General features: G+C 46.4%; 1 protein-coding gene and 1 long non-coding RNA gene across 2 annotated transcripts in view; both read left to right on the top strand.

Annotated features, from left to right (window-relative positions):
- Positions 1–7,524: 7,524 nt before the first annotated feature.
- The window catches only part of ATF6 (activating transcription factor 6), a 127,946-nt gene continuing 110,141 nt past the window's right edge, over positions 7,525–25,329 (top strand). The window contains exon 1 of the mRNA XM_060276592.1: positions 7,525–7,673. The gene's annotated coding sequence lies outside the window, so the exon portion shown is untranslated. The remainder of the gene's footprint in view (positions 7,674–25,329) is intronic.
- On the top strand, positions 9,141–13,001 carry LOC132592499 (uncharacterized). The gene is made up of 4 exons (XR_009557969.1): positions 9,141–9,173; positions 10,369–10,424; positions 10,996–12,523; positions 12,667–13,001. It is a non-coding gene; the product is annotated as an uncharacterized LOC132592499 (long non-coding RNA).

Raw genomic sequence — 25,329 nt, 5'->3', positions numbered from 1 at the left:
GCCCAATCGCCTTCTAAATCCGGCCCACAGACGGTCCAGGAATCAGCATGTTTTTACGTGAGTAGAATGTGTCCTTTTATTTAAAATGCATCTCTGGATTATTTGTGGGGCATAGCAATTCGTTCTTTTTTTTTCTTTCCAAAATATAGTCCGGCCCCCCACAAGGTCTGCGGGACAGTGGACCAGCCCCCTGCTCTAGAGAGCCTGGGCAACATCTGAACAGCTCAGGAGCAGAGGGGGAGGTACCGTAGTACCTCCATCGCCTCAACAATGCAGGGGATTTAAACGTAGGGAAGAAAGGAGGAGACTTAGCGGTTCCCAGACTGATGTGTTGGAGGCGTTCCCGCCACTTCCCGGATCTGAAAGTGACTGAATGGACATGAAAACTTTAGCTCTGTCTTACATATCTGTATAATAAAAAGCTGTAAATATACAGACGTGGAGTCGGGAGTCGTTACTTGTGGAAAGCTGGTCCAGCTCCCTCACATTGCATAACATGCTGTAAAATTCATATTTATTTTTTCACAACTTTCCCCATAATTCATCATCAATACAGTCACCCACATCTTTTGCCTGCTAAATCATTCTCAATTTCACAAATTCCTCTTTAGTTTGCCACTCCAACAGCAATTTGTACATTTTTGATAATACTTTTATGTTGTTGTTGTTTAGTCGTTTAGTCGTGTCCGACTCTTCGTGACCCCATGGACCATAGCACGCCAGGCACTCCTGTCTTGCACTGCCTCCCGCAGTTTGGTCAAACTCATGTTCGTAGCTTCGAGAACACTGTCCAACCATCTTGTCCTCTGTCGTCCCCTTCTCCTAGTGCCCTCCATCTTTCCCAACATCAGGGTCTTTTCCAAGGATTCTTCTCTTCTCATGAGGTGGCCAAAGTATTGGAGCCTCAGCTTCACGATCTGTCCTTCCAGGGAGCACTCAGGGCTGATTTCCTTAAGAATGGATAGGTTTGATCTTCTTGCAGTCCATGGGACTCTCAAGAGTCTCCTCCAGCACCATAATTCAAAAGCATCAATTCTTCGGCGATCAGCCTTCTTTATGGTCCAGCTCTCACTTCCATACATCACTACTGGGAAAACCATAGCTTTAACTATACGGACCTTTGTCGGCAAGGTGATGTCTCTGCTTTTTAAGATGCTGTCTAGGTTTGTCATTGCTTTTCTCCCAAGAAGCAGGCGTCTTTTAATTTCGTGACTGCTGTCACCATCTGCAGTGTTCAAGGAGCCCAAGAAAGTAAAATCTCTCACTGCCTCCATTTCTTCCCCTTCTATTTGCCAGGAGGTGATGGAACCAGTGGCCATGATCTTGGTTTTTTTGATGTTGAGCTTCAGACCATATTTTGCGCTCTCCTCTTTCACCCTCATTAAAAGGTTCTTTAATTCCTCCTCGCTTTCTGCCATCAAGGTTGTGTCATCTGCATATCTGAGGTTGTTGATATTTCTTCCGGCAATCTTAATTCCAGCTTGGGATTCATCTAGTCCAGCCTTTCGCATGATGAATTCTGCATATAAGTTAAATAAGCAGGGAGACAATATACAACCTTGTCGTACTCCTTTCCCAATTTTGAACCAATCAGTTGTTCCATATCCAGTTCTAACTGTAGCTTCTTGTCCCACATAGAGATTTCTCAGGAGACAGATGAGGTGATCAGGCACTCCCATTTCTTTAAGAACTTGCCAAAGTTTGCTGTGGTCGACACAGTCAAAGGCTTTTGCATAGTCAATGAAGCAGAAGTAGACGTTTTTCTGGAACTCTCTAGCTTTCTCCATAATCCAGCGCATGTTTGCTATTTGGCCTCTGGTTCCTCTGCCCTTTCGAAATCCAGCTTGCACTTCTGGGAGTTCTCGGTCCACATACTGGCTAAGCCTGCCTTGTAGAATTTTAAGCATAACCTTGCTAGCGTGTGAAATGAGCGCAATTGTGCGGTAGTTGGAGCATTCTTTGGCACTGCCCTTCTTTGGAATTGGGATGTAGACTGATCTTCTCCAATCCTCTGGCCATTGCTGAGTTTTCCAAACTTGCTGGCATATTGGGTGTAGCACCTTAACAGCATCATCTTTTAAAATTTTAAATAGTTCAGCTGGAATATCATCACTTCCACTGGCCTTGTTATTAGCAGTGCTTTCTAAGGCCCATTTGACTTCACTCTCCAAGATGTCTGGCTCAAGGTCAGCAACCACACTACCTGGGGTGTACGAGACCTCCATATCTTTCTGGTATAATTCCTCTGTGTATTCTTGCCACCTCTTCTTGATGTCTTCTGCTTCTGTTAGGTCCTTACCACTTTTGTCCTTGATTATGGTAATCTTTGTACGAAATGTTCCTTTCATATCTCCAATTTTCTTGAACAGATCTCTGGTTTTCCCCATTCTATTGTTTTCCTCTGTTTCTTTGCATTGCTCATTTAAGAAGACCCTCTTGTCTCTCCTTGCTGTTTTTTGGAAATCTGCATTCATTTTCCTGTATCTTTCCCTATCTCCCTTGCATTTTGCTTGCCTCCTCTCCTCCGCTATTTGTAATACTTTTATATTTGTATCTAATAATAATAATTTATTTGTACCCCGCCCATCTGGCTGGGTTTCCCCAGCGACTCTGGGCGGCTTCCAACAAAGATTAAACTACATTAAAATGTCACACATTAAAAACTTCCCTAAACAGGGCTGCCTTCAGATGTTTTCTAAATGTCAGGTAGGTGTTTATCTCTTTAACATCTGGTGGGAGGGTGTGGCGGAATAGTGCCTGATGATGATTCCAGTTCATCATGGGTTAATCTATCTCTCCCATTATAGGCAGGTGTTCCTTGGGAGGCGGAGCTTGATGGCATTCTAAATGGCGGTCGGCAGTTGGGAGTCGGCAGTTGGGGAGAGTAGAGTGTTAGAGAGGGATGCAGGAGCTGTATTAACAAGTCTGTGTTATATGAAAAGAAGATGATGAACTAAGAGTTTAAACAAATGAAACCATAAAGAAATAGACATGTTCTCCAGTTAAATAAAGCTTTCATTGGATGTTCCTCCTTATTCCAGCCACGTATCTAAACTCAAAAGGGTGGTGACTGAAGAGGGGAGATAAAACTAAGCCTGAGGAGCAGGTGGATAGTTTGCATCTCAAAGTCACGCACAGAGGAGGCAAGTGGAGGGAAAGAGTGCCTTGCAGTGGCTAAAGGGCTGAGGCAACCGCTGCTGAGGTGAACCTGAGTTGAGAGGGAAACCTTACTGAGGGCACAAGATTGTTCCTGTAATATTTGCCTGGAGTTTTTAAGGATACAGAGCCACGTTATTTGGAAAGCTGAAACTGTACTCTATGTACTAGCAAACCCATATAAAAACAGGGAGTTTATTTGGGGAGAAAGAAGGAATAGTGGGTTGTTTGAACAATAACAGAATTGCTTCAGCACACTGCTAGTAATAGAGAAGGGAGTATCGTCACATTTTTGGTGGCAGCGGTGGGATCGTCACAGAGGGCATTCCACAGGGAAGGTGCCACTACCAAGAAGACCCTCTGCCTGGTTCCCTGTAGCTTCATTTCTTGCAGTGAGGGAACCTCCAGAAGGCCCTCGGTGCTGGACCTCAGTGTCCAGGCAGAACGATGGGGGTGGAGACGCTCCTTCAGGTATACTGGGCTGAGGCCGTTTGGGGATTTAAAGGTCAGCACCAACACTTTCAATTGTGCTCAGAAACATACTGGGAGCCAATGTAGGTCTTTGGTAAACTGAGGCTTTTCTTCTGCAAAGCCATTTTTCCTATCTTAAACAGTTCATTAATCTGATGTACCTTTAGCGAAACATCACCCACGCGGGTGGCGCTGTGGGTTAAACCACAGAGCCTAGGGCTTGCCGATCAGGTCAGCGGTTCGAATACCCACAATGGGGTGAGCTCCCTTTGCTCGGTCCCTGCTCCTGCCAACCTAGCAGTTCGAAAGCACGTCAAAGTGCAAGCAGATAAATAGGTACCGCTCCGGTGGGAAGGTAAACGGCGTTTCCATGTGCTGCTCTGCTTCACCAGAAGCGGCTTTGTCATGCTGGCCACATGACCTGGAAGCTGTACACCGGCTCCATCAACCAATAATGCGAGATGAGCGCCGCAACCCCAGAGTCGGTGACGACTGGACCTAATGGTCAGGGGTCCCTTTACCTTTATCGACCTTTAGTTAATCTGTAACCAGATTTCTTAATTCCTCGAGATTTCTGAGTCTTGGTTCCTGTCCTGTAAGATCTAAAATTTCACTGTGCTGCTCTGACGGGGAGCTTGTTTAAGGCACTGCTGGGGATTCGCCAAGCTTTCCCGGCCTCACCCCGGGATTTTACGAGGTCACTTCACCCAGGCGACTCTCCTCTGCTGCACATCTCTCTACCCTCTTCCCTACGCGACAAAAACCAGAAGTGGAAAACAGCATCATTAAGAACACTGTAAATATCTAGGGAAGGAATCTGATTTGTTATTATATGTGATCTTGCTTGTTGTATATGAATATGTGATGGATTATTTTTCTCTCCCTATTTTTTTAACTTGCTTTCTTTATGGATTGCATGAAATTTGGATGTATTTCTGCAAAGCCATCCTCTGTGGTGAGGAAGATGGGATGCTGTTTCTCTAGTGATTGGTTGGGTTTTCCTGCAGGGGCAAAACTAGGTTTTATTTCACGCGGGTCAAAGATCCAGTTTGGCATCCCCCATGCACATTTGCATACACCTACGCACAGGCTGGGAACACAATGGTGCCCCTTCACCCAGGGCAACCCTGCCCCCCGCTAGGCCCTCCATAGTTATGGCTCTGTTTACTGCATCTGTTTTCAGATTAATCAAATTGACACAGATGCATATGTTTCCACTTGGTTGAAAGGATAACAACCAATTTGTGGGCTCATCACATTGCTTTCCGTTGTATACCCTGAGATGTCAGTCTAGGGTACCTGAGAGAGGAGAGGTATAGTGACAGGCACAGCTGAAAGAGACAGCCTCGATGCAGTAGTAGGGAATAGCAGAAAATAACAATTGATCCACCCACCCCCAAAAAACCCAAGCAAACCATCTGCAACCCTGACCCTGAGACCAATTTATCATTTCTCAGATTATTTCTATACTGGGTGAAATAACCAAGGCTGGTGTTCTTTGAAAGTAACGTCGTGTGGACTATACCAATTAAATGGGAATGCAAAGAGCTACAAATAGTAAACTCTGGTGTGGATAAATCTGTAGTCTCTCTCTTACCCCCCCACCCCCCACCCCGTGTACCTGAAAGTACACTTCCCGCTTTCCTTTCCATCCACCAAGGCTGTAATCCTCAAGATAAAAATGCCAATGCTTAGTGTGTTCATTATATAGATAATGAAATATTTTACTTCAGAGGACAGAGAATTTTGAATTTCTCATTTCTCAGATTATTTCTATACTGGGTGAATTAAAATTTAGGGGGAGAAATAACCAAGGTTGGTGTTCTTTGAAACTAACGTCATGTGGACTATACAAATTAAATGGGAATGCGAAGAGCTACAAATAGTAAACTCTGGTGTGGATAAATCTGTAGTCTCTTTCTACCTGCCCCCTGTGTACCTGAAAGTACACTTCCCGCTTTCCTTTGGGGTTATAGTGAAACACTGGATGTGTGGTCCCTGCTTGTTCTGTTCCATCCACCAAGGCTGTAATCCTCAAGATGAAAATGCCAATGCTTAGTGTGTTCATTATATAGATAATGAAATATTTTACTTCAGAGGACAGAGAATTTTAAAGATATTTTCAGTAAACTCTCACTAAAGCTTCTGCAGCTCGTTCTGGTCTCGTGTACCATGATTTTGGGAAGAACAGTCCCAAAGGAACTGTTTAGGAAACATTATATCTTCGGGAGCCAAAGGCTAAGGAGTAAACCCTACACAAATCTGGACTGGAGTCCCTCAGGCGGTTGTATGGTGCCGTTTACAACCCCTTCTGACAACTCCTGCAGCCCAACTGGTGCCTCGCTCTGCTTTCCTTTGAACCACATCTGCAAGGACAAAAGAGGGAGTCTTGTCATCTGGGAAGTCCCTGGAGAGGTCACTTTGGTACTGCTAAAACAATTGACTTTTTACCTCACCCCCTGAGGGGCACTCCATTGCTTCTCGAGACAGACAAATGCCAACACTAAAAAGCTATTTGAAAGAATTTTATTTCAACTGGGCGTGGGGGGGGGGCATAAGAGCTCCGCTCTAGCTGCTGGTCTCACTGCTGCCGCTGCCTGGAACAAAAAAGAAGAGAAAAGATTCTTAATATTTAATTTATTATTATATTCATAACCCATCCTTCTGCTCCCCCCCCCCGCCCCACAGCCAGATTTTCTCTGGCCAGGAGCATATTGCCCATAGGAGCTAGTGGCGCTGGGCACCACAGCGCCAAGTTCTGGAGGGTGCCAAGGAAGAGGCGAGGCTCGACGCGGCGCCTCCCAGCAACAGCTCTCTGCCCTCCGCCATGCCACGCTCCTGCCCACCGGGAGGAAAATGGGGGTGGGGTGCCGGAGGGATTTTTGCACCACGGTGCTGGATACCCTTAAGAGGGCCCTGTCTCTGGCCTCCCTATTCCTGATGAAGAAAGATCAACACTCACCCTCCACGTTGGTATCAGTGGACTCCATCCCCTGGTCGAATGGTCTTACAAAAATTTCTCTGATCTTTAACACCTCCTCCTTCCCATCTTTCATTACTCTTACTTCTTCCTTCCATTCATAATCCTCCTCCTCCTCACCGACCAGGGGATGTATCTTGGGCAAAGGGCAGCAGGAGACCAGCAACCCACGGAGCCTTCTCAGACTTCGGAACCTAGGAAAGAAGAAGGGGGGGAATTAGGAAATGGGTTCTAGATACGTATCTCTGCGCTACATTTCTAAATCTTGAGGGAACGTGAAAGAAGCAGAATGCAGAAAGAAGGAGAAATCCTACTTACACTTGAGAAGAAGAGAGTCTCTTCATTTTTCCTAACAATATCCTCTCACTTGCTCTCCTCACTCAAATGGTTGCTCTTCCCAAAGTTCTCAGCCAAGTCACTCATCAGGGGGGACCTGTCATAATGGAGGACATGACCTGTTACTTTAGCTATCTTGCTTAATAACTGGCATTGTTCCCCTTAACATTCACTTCTCAAATATATCTTTCAGTGGGTTAAGCAGTGGGTTAAGCGGTGTACTCCTGGACAGGACAGGAAACACCTCGCAAACACACGCCCTTTTCAACATGGCGGGGTCACCAAGGGAAAGCACTTCTGGCCTAAACTATGGCTGCTGTTTCTCACTTAATAGTTCAAAATAAATAACCCCTCTCAACACCCTGTAGTTAATCTGTCCAGTATTATGATGGGCGGGAGCAGGACTTCACCCTTAGACCGCCTCATCCCAGTTTCTTTCAGTTTCTGCCCAGTGGGTGTTCTGCTAATAAACAGCTTAAACAAGGTTGAAAAAGAAAATAAATAGGAGACCTAAATACTAGGAAGAACGTGTTTGGTACAGCAGAAAATGCAGAAACCTATACAATGGGTTGAGGGTTCCGGTTCAAAGTATTGGTAGAATGGGAAGAGGGGCCTCGGGGGTCACCTCCTCCAACCTGATGCAGGAATCTCCACTGACGGATCCCTGATGGATGGCCATCTAAGCTCTGCTGGAAAACCTCCCAGGAAAGAGGTGGACGCCATAAGAAAGGTTGGGACACGGAGGAGGAGGGGGGGGGGAGGATTTTATGTGTTGTTGTTTTGAAAGCGCGGGGCTGCTGCGTGGGGATCTGCAAGAGGGCAGAGCGAAACACAGGCCCTTCAAGGGGAGATTTGGGGTGCCTTTTATTAAATGTGTTGTAAAGCCCGCCTGATGTAGCGCCTGAAAGGGGTCGTCGGATTCCGTCCTGAGGCATCCCTCCTCCGCTACTACTCTCCCGGGCCTAGCCGGGGGAGCCGGGGGAGCCGGGCGGCGAGTGGGGTAAGGGCAGCTGAGGGGGCAGCGGGGCTGCCTCAGCACGGGGCCGGGGTCTGTGGTCTTCGTTGCCCTTGTCTGTCTCTCTCCCCACCCTCGCCAGTCTCGGTTTTCCGGTTAATTTTCCGTCTGTCTGTCCATCCTGACGTACAATGCCTCCTGCCCCCCCCCCAAAAAAAAATCCTGTGAGGAGCAGTTTAGGCCCGGACGGGAGCAGGGCCAGCCCACCCAGGCAATGGGAAGCGAGCGACTGCCTGGGGTGTCAGATCCAGCACCCTTCAAGGGCCGCCGCCTCACCCCTGGGCAGCAGCGCTGACACCTCTATAGCAGAGCAGCCTCTTGGCAAATGTCCGTTTCCTCCTCGCTTTGCTCGTGCTGTAGACTTCCCCTCTGGCGGGGTAGAGGGTGGAAATTAGATTTTTCTCTCTGTGTGCATTAGTTTCCGCACATACCCTTTTTTCAGTCATGGAGATTCATTGCTATTTCACTATGTGAAAAGAGCTTAGCAAAATGTATCTGGGTTGTTGGTGGTGGTGGTTCTCTCTCTCTCTCCCCCCCCCTCCTCTCCTCCTCCAACCTCCACTACCTCTATTTTTGTTGTTGTTCTGGACATGCATGCAGGTATTTCTGTATTGATGCATCTGCACACTTTCAAAAAAAGAAAGCACCCGCCTTAGTTATCATGTTTCACAATGGGGGGAAAGATAGTGTTGTGGGGAGTTTTTTTGGGGGGGGGGTGAGTGTGCAGTATCCATTTCCATTTAAGAAATGTTTTAATACTGAGGTCTGGGAATCATATAACCAGTGGACTGGCTGCAAGTTTGTTAGCCAAGGATCTTTTATAGTCAGGGTGGCCATAGCATTGTTTGTGTACATATTTCTGTATCTGGAATGAGGATGAAACTCAGTGGGGAACTTCGTGCCAGGAATTCTCTGTCTAAGCAGTCTCTCGGGATTGTTTTATGAAGAAAAACCCATTTGACTCCCTCTACTTTTTAGTGGAGTGGCGGAATGCAAATGGAATTACTCCATCTATCACTACTTTGTATTTGAGAACAAATCACTGGCATATCTGCTTCTTACATAAATAAATGACAATAACTGAATCTCTCTCTCTCTCTCTCTCTCTCTCTCTCTCTCTCTCTCTCTCTCTCTCTCTCTTTCTCAAATTCTCTGCACCATCCAATGCCAACTTTGACTGTCAGGGGAAAAGAAAAGGCTCCTTGATCATACCAGGTACCATGAAATTAGACCATCCTCTTTTTTTCTAGTATTCAAAAATAATGACTAATAATTTAATGAGGCATAAGATTTAATGAACCAGAGTCCATTCTGACAGATTCGCAAGCTGTTTTGAAAAGAGAGGTAAAGATTAACAAACACACAGAGAGAGTAGATCTGTCATTCAGATCTGGTCAAACAATTTTAGTTAACAAAATGTGTAGCATGATCCTAAGCATATTTACTTGGGAGTAAGTCCCAGTGAGACAAATGGGGCTTCCTTCCTTCCTTGTATGTGCATAGTTTGCAGCCTCAGTCATTCAGCATCTGAAAGCTCAGGTACAGCTGTGTCCTGGCACCCTCAAGCCTTGCAGGCAGAAAAATACCGTACTCTACTTCCCGTGATACGGCCAACCAAGATTCTGATTTAGGCCAAAGTAAATGGTTTTCCAAATGACCTCTGTCATCAGTCTTGTTCCTCTGTCCAACCCCAAGGCTTCTTTTGCTCCGGTACCATGAGCTGAAATTACAGTTAGGAAAGGCTGAACTTTTGGTGGTTTTCTCACCAACTCTTGTTACTCAGAAATATAACTTTAGGCAACGGCATTTGAAAAGACGAACACTTCTGAAAGTCAGTACAATGAGGGCCACATTGCTGCAAGGGCAGGCAAATTACAGATGATCTTTTTAATGTGTTTTCATGATTATTTTTCTCTTGATAGAATTGGAATGATAATACATGCTCCCACATTCAAGTCAATTTGCACCTTCTTCAAACTTACCAGACGGTCACATGTCAGCAGCAGCAATCAGTGTATGGCCTATAGTTTCTTGCTGACCTTTTCATTTCACAAGTGTTCCTATTTTTATAAATTTTGGTCATATTTCTTGTGCTATATTGCTAGGCCTGGCAATATGCCAAATAGAATTTGTTTATGTATACTTCTTGTTGATACTGGATACTGGCTTTCTTCTTCTTCTGGAAATGAATGAAGGTTTACTTTAGCCAGCAATCACAGCCTTTAAAACAAAAATGGGGTGGGGGGGGGGAGAGAAACTTGAGCTAGGGCATCCTGGCAATTTGCTGAGTTAAAATTACTTCCTGCGGGAACAGAAATGGAGCAAAAGTGCCTTCTGAGCATTGGGCCCTTTGTTCTCCAGGCTACACCAGCTCTAGAAAAACAACCCTCTGTTTGTATTGCCTTTATAGTGATTCGGGAGCGCCTGGTGTATTCTCCAACGCAGGCTTCAGCTCTGCTTTTTAAGGTAAGCCTGCCATTGTTTTGTTATGATACTGTATTACGTTAATGTGATGCTTAGGATGCCAGTACTTTTATGCCCTCTTGTGGCTGGTTTATGTGTGTCAACTAACTTACCTGGGCTGCTTCAGGGCTCTTTAATGCTGCTAAAGCATTCCTCTTCTTACACTGGTAGGTGGAAGCGCTATTATTACTGTGGTTCCACATTGCATGCTTAATCCTCAATGTGCTCTATGTGGTGTTGTGCTCAAAGATTACTCAGAAACTTCAACTGGACCAAAATGCAGCAGCTGGATTACTGACCGCGGTGCCATTTAGTTCTCATATAACTTCTGCTTTAAGATACCCACATTGGTTGCTGGTTTGTGTTATGGCCCAATTCAAGGTGCTCATGTTGATGTTCAAAGCCCTAAACGGCACAGGCCCCTGAAAGACCTGAAAAGACCACCTCTTTCCTTACAGACTGTCTCAGACACCACTTTACATTGGCTTTTGACGCTTGAAATGTACATTTTTAGAACCTACCTTATTTCTGTGATTGTAAGCTGTATTCCTACATTTCATTTGTATCCACACAGGACTCATCTGGAAGAAAAGTGCTGATGCAATGGGACTTTCCTGCAACCTCATTAATCTGTGTCACCACTGTCTGTGAGAGCTTCTGCTGCCTGGTTGCTGGGAGATGGAATAAATTCATGCTTCAGAATACCTTGGGCTGGCAGGGAAGTGTTCTTGTGCTCAGGTCCTGCTTGCAGGCTTTCTGCAGGCATCTGTTCTGCCACTGTGAGAACAGGACGCTGGACTAGTTCAGCAAGCCCTGCTTACGTTCGTATGCTTGAAGCATCTAGCTCTCCCCGATATCCTGCTCTGTGCTTCCAGTCATCATCCACATTGTAGAGTTTAATGGCTTTCAAATTGTCTCATCATTTGCCTTCATCACCTGTCTATCTTAGATGACCTGCATTCTCCTTTTGCTGTCAGACGCCTGCCAACTCTCAACCTTTATCATTAAAAGGTCTTGCAGAGATGCTGTGGCTGAAAAACTTTGTCAAAAGCTGCTGTAAAATATTTCTGGACATACTGATTTTTCTTTCTTTACCCAGACTTGGATTCAGGTCCTGTTGTAAGGCTGCCTTTTTTTAAAAAATACCCAAACATTAAAACAAACTTGGGGATCACTGTCAAGATATGACTAGATCATTTAATATGCACATACCATGCTAGAAAAACCTACCTGTGCCTTGCTGTCCAGACTAGGAAAACATTGTTAATTTGTGGGCACAAACTATACAATGGAGAATGCCAGCTGCCACTCAGGACAGGAACGTCTTTTTTAAAAGCAAATGAAAGAGAACGTGCTCCAAAGCTGAATTCTGCAGTCAGCACCACATTCTGCACTTGTACATTTTAAATTGACTGCCTATGAGGCTGCAGTCAAATATTTCTAGTGTGCCATTGAATAAATGGCTATACACAAACGTAACTGGCTATAATGAAAATTCATAAACTTATAAATTTATGATCCACTCCTTTGCCACTTGTGCCACCTCACGCGTAGTATATGTCATCCGATGTCCATGTGGGCTTTTTTATATTGGTCACACACTCAGACCAGTTAAAGTCAGGATATCTGAGCACAGGTCAAGAATCAGAAACAGTGTTTGGGATGCCCCACTTGTTAACCATTTCATAGAGGCATCACATACAGATCAAGACTTAGTCTTTTTTGTGATATGGGTTTATACAGGACCTGGTGAATTGGCCCAACAGAGACTAATGCAACAAGAAACCAAGTTCATTTTCCTGTTTAACTCTCTACATCCCAATGGTCTAAATTCTGACATTGACTATAGTTCCTTTTTGGAATTTCTCTCTTTTGTTTATGCAATGCTGTATTAGTCTGTTTTATACACTCATTGTGTTGGCTCATTAAGCCTTTTTCCATGGATTGTCTCTTTAAGAATTTATTATTGTCTCCTTTGATTGACCACACCTGCTGATCCACAGTTAGATCTTTATATTCAGTTTGTGATCCTTCGAGCCACAGAAACATCATTTGGCATTTCACTTGAAAGCTTTGGATTTATGTTAATCTACCTTTGCAAGGTATGTACTTTCCTCTGGGGAAGATCTCTTACTGTAATTATTGAAGTTTGACTTTGTATACTTATTATTATTATTATTATTATTATTATTATTTATTATTATTTTTCTATGATGTCTTGTTGATATCCCTTTATGCTATTTAGCTACCAGTACTGAGGAAGCCTGACCAGGGCGAAACAAGGGACGTACCCGGGAACCTTGTCTTTTCTATGGACAGTGCTTTTTTGCTGCACCTGGCACCATTGAATATACTGCTGCCACCTCATGGACTTTGGCTTGCCACGCCCATTTGCCAATTGGACCCATTAGTGCATGCTCTACACCTGCTGCACACCTTCTTTTGTGGTACTCTTTGACTATCTCATTCATTTTGGACTGAGTCCTTATCAACACTTTAAGTTTGGGGATGTGCCTCTGCTTTTGATATATGTTGTTCTTATTTACATAACAACAAAAATTTTTGAACCTTCTTGTACAAGGGCGTACCCACCATGCGGCAAGTTAGGGCAGCTGCCCTACTCTAGAAGCAGGGCTGGTGGGCAGAGGCGGAGCACAGCCCGGCGGAGCGCGAGTTCGCCATTCCCGCCGCACCGCGCCGCACCCTCCCTCCAGCTCCCCGGCGCGCCCTCAGGCAAGGCCAAGCGCGGCGGGGAACCAGGGAGTGCGGCGCGGTGGGCGGGAACGCCGAACTCGCGCTCCGCTGGGCTGGGCTCCGCCTCCGCCCACCAGCCCTGCTGCTAGGGAGGGGCACAGCCCGGCGGAGCACGAGTTCGCCGTTCCCGCCCGCCGCGCTGCGCCCTCCCTCCAGCTCCCCGTCGCGCCCTCTGGCAAGGCCAAGCGCGGCGGGGAACCAGAGAGCGCGGCGCGGCGGGCGGGAACGCTGAACTCGCGCTCCGCTGGGCTGGGCTCCGCCTCCGCCCACCAGCCCTGCTGCTAGGGAGGGGCACAGCCCGGCGGAGCGCGAGTTCGCTGTTCCCGCCCACTTTGTGGCCCCTCCCCTTCCGTGCCTTGGCCCCTCCCCTTGCCCCCCCCTAGTTTTGATCCTGGGTACGCCCATGTTCTTGTATAAGTTTATGAATTTTCAGTATAGCCAGTTACGTTTGTGTATAGCTTGACTGTGTTCGTAACTAAGGTTTGTTTTGTAGTATTGAATAAATGGCAGCTTTAAAAAACCATTTTGTGTACTTTGTTAGCAGAGGCAAACCTAGCAGCTTAGCAAATTTAACACTGGCTACCTGCTATAACCACAGGTAGAATAGAAACACAAGAAGCAAATGTCACTGCCTGGGTTCAAATCCTCATTCAGCTCTGAAGCTTATTAGGTGAGGTTGGCCTGTTATACTTAGCCTAACCTACCTCACAGGCTTGTTGCTGGGATAAAATGGGAACAAGGTATGGTTCCCCAAGCTTCTTGGTGGAATGGCAGAATAAAAATGTAGTAATGTCTGTGGACAAACATCGGCTCCCTCAGCCTGTAAAGCGAGATGAGCGCCACAACCCCAGAGCCGTCTGCGACTGGACTTAACTGCCAGGGGTCCTTGATCTTTACCTTTAATGTTCCCCCCCCCCCAACATTCTTGGGATTTTTCCAATAGATACTATGCTAGCACATTTGAAGCTAAGGCTCTGATACTGGAGCATAATAGATCAATAGATCTTAAATATATCAGTAGGCATAGTAGCACATCTAATAAGAGACATGATTAAAACAAACAATTGTACCAAAACTATTTTAATATTTGGTATAGATACAGAAGAATATTGGTGCACCAAGACATTGGAAAGCATCTTTCCCTCTCTTTTTTTGCATTTTCAAAAACAGGAACAGAGAGCATATTTAACCCCCCCATCCCCTTCCTCGTCCCACTTACAACTTCATAGCAAATACAGCATATATGCATATACCATATGACTTCCCTTCCTCACTTTTTCTGGTTCCTTTGATTTTCTACTTCTCCGCATAAGCCACATCTTGATATCATCCAATTTGTTATCTATTTCAACTCTGCCGGATTTACTCAAGACCTGCTAAGCTATGTATCTGTCTACACTGGTTCTTGAAATAATCAATAAACATTATCCATTCCTTTTTATATTCCTTATCTTCATTTTCTCTTATCCTGTTCGTCAGACCAGCCAGTTCAGCATACAGTATTTGAAGATTTTACACTGTCATTCTTCCTTAGTGGGGACTATACTTGTTCTCCACCTTTGTGCTAATAAGGTTCTAGCTGTGGGGGTGGCGTATAGTAATAAACTCTCTTGTTTTTTGGGGACCTCCGTTGTTACCATCCCCAAGAGAAAGATTTCAGCTGTTCTGGGGAAAGTTTTTTTTAAGTATCCTTTTAAATTAATTATAGTTTTCCAATATTCCTTAATTATTTTACAGGACCACCACATATTAATAAAAGATCCCACAATTTAATTACACTTCTCACATATACCTTTTTTCTTTTTTAGACATTTTCTCCAATCTGGTGGGTGTTAAATACCATTTGTGGGCCATTTACATCATATTTTCTTTTGTTGTATGTCAGGGGACCACCAGGGGTCAGCAGAGAGCAGAGAGTCCTGTGCAACGCCAGGGCAGTCCGGGAACGTCATGCAGTGGCGACAGGCAGGTACAGAGCCTTGTGATGGAGGGGCTCTGTGACTCTAGACCAGGCACCCCCAAACTTTGGCCCTCCAGATGTTTTGGACTACAATTCCCATCTTCCCCGACCACTGGTCCTGTTAGCTAGGGATCATGGGAGTTGTAGGCCAAAACATCTGGAGGGCCGCAGTTTGGGGATGCCTGCTCTAGAGAGCCTGGGCAACATCTGAACAGCTCGGGAGCAGAGGGGGAGGTAGTAGCCCCGTCGCAGGGGATTTAAACGTAGAAGGAGACTAGCGGTTCCCAGACTGATGTGTTGGAGGCGTTTCTACAGGACGCCACTACCCGGATCTGAAAGTGACTGAATGGACATGAGAACTTTAGCTCTGTCTTACATATATGTATAATAAAAAAGCTGTAAATATACAGACGTGGAGTCGGGAGTCGTTACTTGTGGAAAGCTGGACCAGCTCCCTCACATTGCATAACATGCTGTAAAATTCATATTTATTTTTCCACAACTTTTCCCATAATTCATAATCAATACAGTCACCCACATCTTTTGCCTGCTAAATCATTCTCAATTTCACAAATTCCTCTTTAGTTTGCCACTCCAACAGCAGTTTGTACATTTTTGATAATACTTTTATATTTGTATCTAATAATAATAATAATAATAATAATAATAATTTATTTGTACCCCGCCCATCCGGCTGGGTTTCCCCAGCGACTCTGGGCGGCTTCCAACAAAGATTAAACTACATTAAAATGTCACACATTAAAAACTTCCCTAAACAGGGCTGCCTTCAGATGTTATCTAAATGTCAGGTAGTTGTTTATCTCTTTAACATCTGGTGGGAGGGTGTGGCGGAATAGTGCCTGATGATGATTCCAGTTCATCATGGGTTAATCTATCTCTCCCATTATAGGCAGGTGTTCCTTGGGAGGCGGAGCTTGATGGCATTCTAAATGGCGGTTGGGAGTTGGCAGTTGGGGAGAGTAGAGTGTTAGAGAGGGATGTAGGAGGTGTATTAACAAGTCTGTGTTATATGAAAAGAAGATGAACTAAGAGTTCAAACAAATGAAACCATAAAGAAATATACATGTTCTCCAGTTAAATAAAGCTTTCATCTATGTTGTGATTCCAGCCACGTATCTAAACTCAAAAGGGTGGTGACTGAAGAGGGGAGATAAAACTGAGTCTGAGGAGCAGGTGGAGAGTTTGCATCTCAAAGTCACGCACAGAGGAGGCAAGTGGAGGGAAAGAGTGCCTTGCAGTGGCTAAAGGGCTGAGGCAACCACTGCTGAGGTGAACCTGAGTTGAGAGGGAAACCTTAACTGAGGGCACAAGATTGTTCCTGAAACATTTGCCTGGAGTTTTTAAGGATACAGAGCCACGTTATTTGGAAAGCTGGAACTGTACTCTATGTGTTGTAAGCAAAAAATGGCTTATCTTCTGAGTTAGCCAATAAAACTCAGAGGCAAGAGGAGTTAGGAGTCCATTATGTTTATTGCAAAGCAATAAGGTTACAGTCGAATCTTTTCGGAATACTGCAACCCCGCCCAAAGGAGGGGCAGGAATTTATAACATTTCAGACAAAGGGTTTGGATTTAACCAATCACATAAAGCATTACATCATTTTAATATTTAATATTCATCACCTCATTTCATATTCAATATGTATGTCATTACCTAATCTAATACGCATGCGCAATAAGCATTGCTAACTAAACTTTGATTCTTACCATGATCTGTTACATATTGTTAGTTTGCATGTATGGGAACCTATGTTACGTGTGGATGTAAAAATTTATGTTCTAGTTTATGAATTGCTTCTTTGTGATTTACGTATTAGCTGACCATCTATCCCAGTAGGGACGGCTTCTTGCTGAATCATCAGTTTCTTTAAAGCAACAGGTTACCATAATTCACTAATATAAGCATAATCCAGGATTTATAGGGAATTACATTATTACCTTAATTGGGGCCCTTTGGGCCCCTGCTACATATGTACTAGCAAACCTATATAAAACAGGGAGTTTATTTGGGGAGAAAGAAGGAATAGTGGGTTGTTTGAACAATAACTGAATTCCTTCAGCACACTGTTAGTAATAGAGAAGGGAGGATCATCACATTTTTGGTGGTAGCGGTGGGATCGTCACATTTTTGGTGGCAGTGGTGGGATCGTCACAGAGGGCATTCCACAGGGAGGGTGCCACTACCAAGAAGGCCCTCTGCCTGGTTCCCTGTAGCTTCATTTCTTGCAGTGAGGGAACCGCCAGAAGGCCCTCGGCGCTGGACCTCAGTGTCCAGGCAGAACGATGGGGGTGGAGACGCTCCTTCAGTTATACTGGGCTGAGGCCGTTTGGGGATTTAAAGGTCAGCACCAACACTTTCAGTTGTGCTCAGAAACATACTGGGAGCCAATGTAGGTCTTTTGTAAACTGAGACTTTTCTTCTGCAAAGCCATTTTTCCTATCTTAAACAGTTCATTAATCTGATGTACCTTTAGCGAAACATCACCCACGCGGGTGGCGCTGTGGGTTAAACCACAGAGCCTAGGGCTTGCCGATCAGAAGGTCAGCGGTTCGAATCCCCACGATGGGGTGAGCTCCCGTTGCTCAGTCCCAGCTCCTGCCAACCTAGCAGTTCTAAAGCACGTCAAAGTGCAAGTAGATAAATAGGTACCGCTCCGGTGGGAAGGTAAACGGCGTTTCCATGTGCTGCTCTGTTTCACCAGAAGGGGCTTAGTCATGCTGGCCACATGACCTGGAAGCTGTACGCCGGCTCCCTCAGCCAATAACGCAAGATGAGCGCCGCAACCCCAGAGTCGGTCACGACTGGACCTAATGGTCAGGGGTCCCTTTACCTTTACCTACCTTTAGTTAATCTGTAACCAGATTTCTTAATTCCTCGAGATTTCTGGGTCTTGGTTCCTGTCCTGTAAAATCTAAAATTTCACTGTGCTGCCCTGACGGGGAGCTTGTTTAAGGCACTGCTGGGGATTCGCCAAGCTTTCCCGGCCTCACCCTGGGATTTTACGAGGTCACTTCACCCAGGCGACTCTCCTCTGCTGCACATCTCTCTACCCTCTTCCCTACGCGACAAAAACCAGAAGTGGAAAACAGCATCATTAAGAACACTGCAAATATCTAGGGAAGGAATCTGATTTGTTATTATATATGATCTTGCTTGTTGTATATGAATATGTGATGGATTATTTTTCTCTCCCTATTTTTTCCCTTGCTTTCTTTATGGATTGCATTGCATTAAATTTTGATGCATTTCTGCAAAGCCATCCTCTGTGGTGAGGAAGATGGGATGCTGTTTCTCTAGTGACTGGTTGGGTTTTCCTGCAGGGGCAAAACTAGGTTTTATTTCACGCGGGTCAAAGACCCAGTTTGGCATCCCCCATGCACATTTGCATACACCTACCGTGTTTCTCATATTTTAAGACATGTCTTATATTAATTTTAACTCAAGAAAATAAGCCTATGGCTTATTTTCGGGGGTGTCTTATTTTTTGCTGAGCCCCGACTGAGCGGGAACCAGCAAAGGCAGCAGCCTGCTGCCGACTTGGAGCTCGAGCCGGCAAAGGCAGCAGTGCATGCTCCGTTGGGGCTCGGCAAAACTACCCCGCTCCGCCCCCCCATTGGCTACTTGTTGCGTGTCTGTTTTACTGATTAACTTTTACCGTAGTAAATAACAGCTCTCAGCCTTCCTGACGTGTTCGGAGTGGGGGGAGGACTTCACCGCCCCATGGACCTAGTACCCCCCAGGGGGGAAAAACCAACGGAGGAGTTTTCCCCTCACAGAAAAGGGCGGGAAAGAAGAGACTTCCCCCCCTCACATTATCCGCCCCCCCCCCTCTGCTCGACTCGCCTGAATTATCCAGAAGAGGTTGTTGGCCTCCGCTCCGGGCGCCGGGTCAGAAGAGAAGGAGCGAGGCTGGCGCCGCAACTGCTCGGGCCCCAAAGAAGGGCTGTGCCTTTCTTGAATGACAGCGAGGGCAGCCGCCAAGAGCCCGGCAGCTAAGCGCAGCATTTTCCACCAGCTCGCTGTCATCCACGCGAGCGCAAACTTCCGCCGGTCCCTGCTGGGGCGAAGCGCGGCTGGGAAAGCCGTCCGCTTCAGCTTCGGCCCACTTGAAGGGTAGGGCAAAGCGCGCGCTTTGCGGAGCCCCGACTGGCGGGAACCAGGAAAAGCAGCAGCCCGCCGCCGGCAGGAACTCCAACAGAGCGCGCGCTTTGCCGAGCTCCAAGCCGGCAGCGGGCTGCTGCCTTTGCTGTTTCCCACTCAGTCAGGGCTCGGCAAAGCGTGCGCTTTGCGGAGCCCCGACTGAGTGGGAAACAGCAAAAGCAGCAGCCCGCCGCCGGCTTGGAGCTCGGCAAAGCGCGCGCTCTGTTGGAGCTCCAAGCCGGTGGCGGGCTGCTGCTTTTGCTGGTTCCCGCTCAGTCAGGGCTCGGCAAAGCGCGCGCTTTGCGGAGCCCTGACTGGCGGGAACCAGCAAAGGCAGCAGCCCGCCGCCGGCTTGGAGCTCGGCAAAGCGCGCGCTCTGTTGGAGTTCCTGCCGGCGGCGGGCTGCTGCTTTTCCTGGTTCCCGCCAGTCGGGGCTCCGCAAAGCGCGAGCTCTGTTGGAGTTCCTGCCGGCGGCAGGCTGCTGCTTTTGCTGGTTCCCGCCAGTCGGGGCTCCGCAAAGCGCGCGCTTTGCCCTACCCTTCAAGTGGGCCGAGGCTGAAGCGGACGGCTTTCCCAGCCCCGCTTCGCCCCAGCAGTGAATAAACCATTTTTACGTGTATACCATCAGTCGGGGCTCCGCAAAGCGCGCGCTTCTGCCCTTGCCGAGTCCCTCTGGGTCGGGACTTGGCGCGGCGTGCCCTGCCATACCGTACCAGCATGTCTTATTTTCGGGGTATGCCTTATATTTCGCCAGGTCTTGAAAATCCTGCCATGCCTTATTTTTTAGGGATGCCTTAAAATATGAGAAACACGGTACGCACAGGCTGGGAACACAATGGTGCCCCTTTGGAGGCTTCACCCAGGGCAACCCCGCCCCCCGCTAGGCCCTCCATAGCTATGGCTCTGTTTACTGCATCTCTTTCAACACCTGTTTTCAGTTTAATCAAATTGAGACAGATGCATATCTTTCCACTTGGTTGAAAGGATAACAACCAATTTGTGGGCTCATCACATTGCATTCCGTTGTATACCCTGAGATGTCAGTCTAGGGTACCTGAGAGAGGAGAGGTATAGTGACAGGCACAGCTGAAAGAGACAGCCTCGATGCAGTAGTAGGGAATAGCAGAAAATAACAATTGATCCACCCCCCACCCCACCCCCAAAAACCCCCAAGCAAACCACCTGCAACCCTGAGACCAATTTCTCATTTCTCAGATTATTTCTATACTGGGTGAATCAAAATTTATGGGGAGAAATAACCAAGGCTGGTGTTCTTTGAAAGTAACGTCATGTGGACTATACAAATTAAATGGGAATGCGAAGAGCTACAAATAGCTGGATAAATATGTAGTCTCTCTCTACCCCCCCCCCCCCGTGTACCTGAAAGTACACTTCCCGCTTTCCTTTGGGGTTATAGTGAAACACTGGGTGTGTGGTCCCTGCTTGTTCTGTTCCATCCACCAAGGCTGTAATCCTCAAGATAAAAATGCCAATGCTTAGTGTGTTCATTATATAGATAATGAAATATTTTACTTCAGAGGACAGAGAATTTTTCAGCAAACTCTCACTAAAGCTTCTGCAGCTCGTTCTGGTCTCGTGTACCATGATTTTGGGAAGAACAGTCCCAAAGGAACTGTTTAAGTCAGTGTTTCTCAACCTTTTTTGGGCCACGGCACACTTGTTCCATGAAAAAAATCACGAGGCACACCACCATTAAAAAAATTAACTCTGTGCCGCCCTATATTATAATTATGACTGTAAGAAACACTTGCCAAATATTGCTTTCCGGCGGGTCAGCGCTGCCGAGTTCTTAAAAGATCCGGGTTTCTGATCCACCCCACCCGACCCCGCCGTCCCGTATCTTACCCTGTGCGTGTTCTCGGACTTGTGAGAGGACGATTTGGTCATCATGCCTCCGTGAATTAGCAACAAACTACCTTTTGAATGATGGAGATTGAATATTTTAAAAGTAGCTACTTGAAGTCCACTCGATTTTCCAAAAAAGAGACACACATGCGGCACTATTAGCTGCTGGGGGCTGCCATCTTGGCTAAAGGATTCTGGGATGATCCTGTCATGTGAGGCATGGGGAAAATGGAAATAATGAAAGCTGATTGGTCTGTGGAAACTAGAAGGGGCGAAGAAATAGGACGCCCAGGGAGGTGGAGTTTGCAGCTGCAAAATCGCCCTTCTTGTCGCCGCACGTCGCGGCACACCAGCCAGCGTCTCGTTGAGAAACGCTGGTTTAGGAAACATATCTGAAGGCTAAGGGGTAAGCCCTACACAAATCTGGACTGGAGTCCCTCAGGAGGTTGTATGGTGCCGTTTACAACCCCTTCTGACAACTCCTGCAGCCCAACTGGTGCCTCGCTCTGCTTTCCTTTGAACCACATCTGCAAGGACAAAAGAGGGAGTCTTGTCATCTGGGAAGTCCCTGGAGAGGTCACTTTGGTACTGCTAAAACAATTGACTTTTTACCTCACCCCATGAGGGGCACTCCATTGCTTCTCGAGACAGACAAATGCCAACATTAATAAGCTATTTGAAAGAATTTTATTTCAACTGGGCGTGGGGGGGGGGCATAAGAGCTCCGCTCTAGCTGCTGGTCTCACTGCTGCCGCTGCCTGGAACAAAAAAGAAGAGAAAGGATTCTTAATATTTAATTTATTATTATATTCATAACTCATCTTTCTACTCCCCCCCCCCGCCCCGCAGCCAGATTTTCTCTGGCCAGGGGCATCTTGCCCATAGGAGCTAGTGGCGCTGGGCACCACAGCGCCATGTTCTGGAGGGCGCCAAGGAAGAGGCGAGGCTCGACGCGGCGCCTCCCAGCAACAGCTCTCTGCCCTCCGCCATGCCACGCTCCTGCCCACCGGGAGGGAAATGGGGGTGGGGTGCTGGAGGGTTTTTTGCACCACGGCCCTGTCTCTGGTCTCCCTGTTCCTGATGAAGAAAGATCAACACTCACCCTCCACGTTGGTATCAGTGGACTCCATCCCCTGGTCGAATGGTCTTACAAAAATTTCTCGGATCTTTAACACCTCCTCCTTCCCATCTTTCATTACTTTTACTTCTTCCTTCCATTCATCCACCTCCTCCTCACCGACCAGGGGATGTATCTTGGGCAAACGGCAGCAGGAGACCAGCAACCCACGGAGCCTTCTCAGACTTCGGAACCTAGGAAAGAAGAGGGAGGGAATTAGGAAATGGGTTCTAGATACGTATATCTGTGCTGAATTTGGTGCATCTGGCAGGTAACCCTACCCTCCATTTCTAAATCTTGAGGGAACGTGAAAGAAACAGAATGCAGAAAGAAGGAGAAATCCTACTTACACTCGAGACGGAGAGAGTCTCTCCATTGACACACGGAACATCTCACGTTTTCAAAACAATATCTTCTCCCTCACTCGCTATCCTCAAATGGTTGCTCTTCCCAAAGTTCTCAGCCAAGTCACTCAGCAATTGGGACGTGTCATAATGGAGGACATGACCCGTTACTTTAGCTATCTTGCTTAGTAACTGGCATTGCTCCCCTTAACATTCATTTCTCAAATATATCTTTCAGTGGGTTAAGCAGTGGGTTAAGCGGTGTACTCCTGGACAGGACTGGAAACACCTCGCAAACACACGCCCTTTTCAACATGGCGGGGTCACCAAGGGAAAGCACTTCTGGCCTAAACTATGGCTGCTGTTTCTCACTTAATAGTTCAAAATAAATAACCCCTCTCAACACCCTGTAGTTAATCTGTCCAGTATTATGATGGGCGGGAGCAGGACTTCACCCTTAGACCGCCTCATCCCAGTTTCTTTCAGTTTCTGCCCAGTGGGTGTTCTGCTAATAAACAGCTTAAACAAGGTTGAAAAAGAAAATAAATAGGAGACCTATATACTAGGAAGAACGTGTTTGGTACAGCAGAAAATGCAGAAACCTATATAATGGGTTGAGGGTTCCGGCAGGGCCGTCTTAAGCATATCCGGCGCCGTGGTGCGAAGATCCCTCCGGCGGCACCCCCCATTTCCCAGAGTTGTTGACCTTTTTTTAGGGAGCTGACACCACACTTGCATATTATCTCTGCTTGGGAAAAGAAAACAGGAAACATAAACAAACTGTTTTTGTTGCCCGTTTATTGCATGAGTAGCAGGAACTTTTTAGGATTCCAGTTTTGACAGTGTCAAAAGCCATCTATTTCTCTTATTTGACCAGTTTCAGCTAAGAAATAAGCCTTCAAATTCATCAAGCTTCTGCAGTCAAAAGGACAGGTCTGCATCCTACATTTGTTATAATCAAGGCTTTGTGCATTGCACATTTTTTTGCCACAATATGTTATCAGGCATAGAATTCAGTACCTCAAGTGTCTCAGGTTTAGTCTTTTTAAAAAGCAAATGATTGGCCCTCATGATAGTGAAGATATGCTTGAAAGTGTGAAGGAGCATCTGGTGAAATCTCAGAAGCTTTCTGAAAGCAGCTGATGGCTGGGGGAGGTGGTTTTATTGGCCTGCACATTATTTTGTAGTACTGTACATATGTTTTTAATATAGAGTGTACATGCAGGGCCGGTGCTAGGGTTTTTTGCGCCCTAGGCGAGATCACCTTCTGCCCCCCCCCCCCCCCGTTCTAACTACAGAACTAAAAAAATGACTGAATGTGTAAATTTCCAGGGTGGAGGTAACAGATTTGCACCATCTTGCACCAAATTGGGAGGGGTGGCTAATACCCCAGAGGACAGGATCACACTTCAAAATGACCAGAACAGATTAGATAACTGGGCCAAAGCAAACAAGATGAATTTTAACAAGGAGAAATGTAAAGTGCTACACTTGGGCAAAAAAAGGAAAGGCACAAAAACAGAATGGGAGATACCTGGCTTGAAAGCAGTACATGTGAAAAGGATCTAGGAGTCTTGGTAGACCACAAACTTGACATGAGTCAGCAGTGTAATGCAGCAGCTAAAAAAGCCAATGCAATTCTGGGCTGCATCAATAGGAGTATAGCATCTAGATCAAGGGAAGTAATAGTACCACTGTATTCTGCTCTGGTCAGACCTCAGCTGGAATACTGTGTCCAGTTCTGGGCACCACAATTCAAGGAGGATACTGACAAGCTGGAACATGTCCAGAAGAGGGCAACCAAAATGGTCAAAGGCCTGGAAACGATGCCTTATGAGGAACGGCTTAGGGAGCTGGGTATGTTTAGCCTGGAGAAGAGAAGGTTAAGGGGTGATATGGTAGCCATGTTCAAATATATAAAAGGATGTCATATAGAGGAGGGAGAAAGGTTGTTTTCTGCTGCTCCAGAGAAGCGGACACGGAGCAATGGATTCAAACTACAAGAAAGAAGATTCCACCTAAACATTAGGAAGAACTTCCTGACAGTAAGAGCTGTTCGGCAGTGGAATTTGCTACCAAGGAGTGTGGTGGAGTCTCCTTCTTTGGAGGTCTTTAAGCAGAGACTTGACAGGCATATGTCAAGAATGCGTTGATGGTGTGTCCTGCTTGGCAGGGGGTTGGACTGGGTGGCCCTTGTGGTCTCTTCCAACTCTATGATTCTATGTTCTACCTACGCATGCAATTAAGCAAACAGGGGCTTTTTCGTGTAGGGGTTTGTATTTACAACAAATTCGTTTTTCTGTAGCTTCGTCTTTTTCTTACGTTTTGCTCCCATGAAATCCTCCCCCCCCCCCCAATCTGCGGCTAAGTGGTTCCAACCTTTTCTTCTTGAAGGAATCCCCTTGAAAGAATGATCCGACGTATTAGCTGGAACAAGGTGGATTTCCCTGGAAACCCACACAGGACACAATTATTACTCCGCGGCGGGTGGGAGGAGATGATGCAGGAAGACTGCAGCCTAAGCCTTCAGGCTAAATCTATCCCGAGCCGGGACGTCTATTGCTTCACCGGCGCCAGTTAGTTGTGAGCACTACCTGCCTGCCTGCAGACATTCTTCTGACTTTGGGGCAGCTTATGCATTCCAACCTGCGAGCGCCTGCTTGGAAGTCAGCTGTGATCAGTGGACGAGGTTGGGTGCTTTAAGTA

Source organism: Zootoca vivipara, chromosome 7, assembly GCF_963506605.1.
Source record: "Zootoca vivipara chromosome 7, rZooViv1.1, whole genome shotgun sequence".
Taxonomy (NCBI): Eukaryota; Metazoa; Chordata; class Lepidosauria; order Squamata; family Lacertidae; genus Zootoca; species Zootoca vivipara.
This window is presented reverse-complemented; position numbering and strand designations above follow the sequence as displayed.